General features: G+C 37.7%; 1 long non-coding RNA gene across 1 annotated transcript; it reads left to right on the forward strand.

The window, feature by feature from the left end:
- Nucleotides 1-1,052: 1,052 nt before the first annotated feature.
- LOC140876216 (uncharacterized) lies at nucleotides 1,053-2,581 on the forward strand. Its single transcript, XR_012148711.1, has 4 exons — nucleotides 1,053-1,743; nucleotides 1,847-2,155; nucleotides 2,239-2,342; nucleotides 2,423-2,581. It is a non-coding gene; the product is annotated as an uncharacterized lncRNA (long non-coding RNA).
- The last annotated feature ends 1,033 nt before the right edge of the window (nucleotides 2,582-3,614 follow it).

Below are 3,614 nucleotides of genomic sequence, written 5' to 3' on the forward strand. Positions count from 1 at the left end.
ATAAGACATTGAGCTACAAACTGATAAACACTATGCTTCATATCATTCCACCAGAATCTCGTACGTAGATCTTTATACATCTTTGCACTGTCCGGGTGTACGGTGAATCTACTACGATGATCTTGATACAAAACTCATCACCCAAGGTCGAATCATCAAGCACAACTACTTTACTAGACAAACACAACAATCTGTGTAGCGACCCTACCCGGATCCACTATCTAATCAGAGTGATTAGCGCAAGCAACAACAATTAAAGCGTTAAATAACGGATAATTCCAAAGTACAACAAATCCAATCGGCAGAATACAACCGACACTACAACAAATATTGGTTTCAACAACATCTAAAAGACAACGGTTTTTTAAAAAAACTAGTGTCTTTGGACTTTTAACAACGGTTTTAGTAAAAACCGTTGTTGTTGGCAGTATTTTAATGAACAACGACAACGGTTTTTCAAAAACCGTTGTCTTATATGTGTCAAAGACAACGGATTTTAAAATTTGTTATCTATGAGCGGGTTTTTTATTATTTACGACAACGGTTTTAATTAACCGTTGTCCTTGTGCGTGTTTTTTTGGGTGTACGACAACGGTTTTTATTAGAATGTTGTCTTTCCTTTTTTATTTTATTTTTTTTATTTTATTTTTTTCATTTTTTCAATTAAGAACATAGAAATAACCATTCACCTAAAGGGCAACACGAAATCTCAACACCAGAAAGAAAAAGAAAAAGAAAGGGGAAACCAATCCCTAACCCTAACCCGCCGCCCCAATCAACCCAGCTCTTCCCGTGTGCTTCGTTGGTGCTATTATCTCTGATCTTCTTCATCCTCTTCCCGCTGGTCCAATTATGTCTGTCTCTGCTCGTATGTAGTCCTACGCGCCACGACGCGGAGGAAGCTCTGGCTGCCATTGGGGAACCTGGGGCTGCTGTTCTTGGGGGAGACCCTGCAGCTGATCTTCGCCTACAAGATGGAGAAACCGGAGCCGTTCATAGATGACAGGGTGGCGAGGTACAACACCGTATTCACCACGCATGTGTTTGAACTGGCTCATACTGCAGAACGAGGGCCGGCTATTCGAGTCGAGCTACCCCGGGTCGATAAAGAACCTGCTAGGTCGGAACTCGCTGCTGCTGATGAGGGGCAGCCTCCACAAGATGGTGCATTCGCTCACCATGAGCTTCGCTAACTCGGTCATGTCATTAATCTTTCTTTTATTTCCTCACTTTATCACTCAGAAAATAGGTATTAGTGGTTTGGGGCTTTTCCTTTTAATTATTTTTTAATCTTTGAATTAGTCAAAAGTGTGGTAAATATCAAAAAGGGAATTGATTTAGCAATATTATTGGAAATTTACTATGAGTTTTTTCAATGTAACCAACTATGCACAGTACAATATGTCCATTCATTGGTAAGAAAAATAGGGTACATCCCCTGAATATATGTTGATCATAAGTTGAAATAAGTGCTCATTTTAATGATGGTGACTTGTAGGCATGGACTGAAGCAGTATAGAAATGGTTGGGCGGACGGGCCGACTTATGTTACTCAGAGTTCAATCCAGACAGAGAATAGCTATGTGTATGATTTCAATATTACAGGACAATGAGGTACACTGTGGTGGCATGCACATATTTTTTGGTTGAGGGCCACTGTTTATGGTGCAATTGTGATTATGCCTATACAATGGACTCCTTTCCCTTCCCCTAAACCTGATAGAGAAGAAGTAATCGTGTTAGGTGAGCATATTTCTTTATTTCTTGGTATTTTGATCCCTTTTTTTTTGATGAATTTTGTTGAGTTGTTACACTTTTTGTGTTACCGGAGAATGGTGGACTGTAGATATTGAACAAGTGGAGAAACAAGGAGAGAGCATGGGATTGCCTCTGAATATATCGAATGCGCACACGATAAACCGAAAGCCAGGGCCCTTGTTTCCATGTTATGAGAAACATACGAGTGTTTAGAGACTTCAAAAGTTGAAAAGATCAGGACATTTTAATCAGCTTTCTTTGTGTGTCTCATTTATCATATACTTTTGCAATGGAAGTTGAACAAGGAAAGACATACCTATTATGTGTATGAGAGAAAAAAAGAAACTCAGGCCTGTCCCAAGTTCTTGAAATCCCTATCTTGACTTATAGTGAAGAGGTGTTTAAAAAATTATCCCCTTTTTCTATTTCTACCTCAAGATTGTTGCACAGTACATGACTTTTGGTTTGATAATTTTTTAGGATTCTCGGGTTTCTTATGATCATCAAGCTATTATAATACCCCATTTGTAAATGATGTGAATGGGATACATTTATCGTCTCCTGGGGCATTAGCGCATCAATGAGTCATCTCTTCTATACAGATTTCTTTACTTCAAATTATGTGAGTGTGCGCATGATTTTAATAGATACTTATGATGTACAGTGCCATCCCGGCCTATGGTTCCGGAGAAAGACAGAGAATTATATGGTTATGGAAGTGTTTCATGGAAGGATCGGATGGAGGATTGGAAGAAGAGGCAAAGCGAGAAACTTCAGATGGTCAAACTTCTAGGGAATAATGATTCTGAGGACTTCGATGGGAGTGAATTGGACCCTGATTTGCCAACGTAAGCAAAATATTCTCTTAAAATGTGCCAGTAGCTTGTCCCATGTTTATGTTCCCTATTTCAGGGGCTGTCCACATGTTGTGTTTCAGCTCCTATGAGTTTTGTCTTTGTATCATATTTCCTAGGTTTTCTGGAATACCAACATATTATCCTCCTGTTGGAGTCGGACTTGTACTGTTTGCGAATAATCTTAACAAAATAAGATAAATAGTTAAATACATGACAATACATGGTTATCTATTCTAACTCGAGTTTGTGTGGATTTGAGTTACTACTGGAGTCCTTAGCAACACGGCCTTGAGAACTCCATATGCATATAACACATTTATATCTGCAACTATTTAGGTGGATATTTACAGAAATTGTAATTTTTTGACTTGGATCTATATTTGAATTATGCATATAACATATTTATATTTGCAGTTAATAGGAAACACAGATGTTTTGAGTTTTCACCAAGTACTAGAAAAGGAGAGCCATCAGAAAATGAAATTTGAAGAAGGGAGACTTTTACGAAGTCAATTTGCACAACTGACTATCGAGTCTAATCAGGTATGTTTTTTTTTTTATTATTTTCTCTTTCATTGGAAATTTTATATTTGAATGGTAGCTATATATATAACACTTATTAAATCACATTTGCACTTTCGTGCTATGTATTTCGAGTTCGTTTAGCTTATCAAATTTAACATTTCTATGGGTGAGCATCTCTGTGTTGTTTTTTTAAAATCAAACAAATGATAAGAGCTTGACCCCATCAAAGTACAGATGACTAGAATGTAATCATCTGTAGAGATTTCTACAGCCATTTCCTCTTCTCTAAGATTTTCCCATGTTTAACACAGACATTCTATGCTTGATTTTTATTTGTTTGTGGCATCTAGAGGCTCTCTCAACAGAGGAAACTCTGCAAACCCTCTACTTGGCTTAAATTCCCTTTCTCCACTTAATCATCTACAATTTAGAGATGATAGTGGTGGAGAAAGAGCATCAATTACAAACCTTCAT

Source organism: Henckelia pumila, chromosome 1 (assembly GCF_033568475.1).
Source record: "Henckelia pumila isolate YLH828 chromosome 1, ASM3356847v2, whole genome shotgun sequence".
Lineage (NCBI taxonomy): Eukaryota > Viridiplantae > Streptophyta > Magnoliopsida > Lamiales > Gesneriaceae > Henckelia > Henckelia pumila.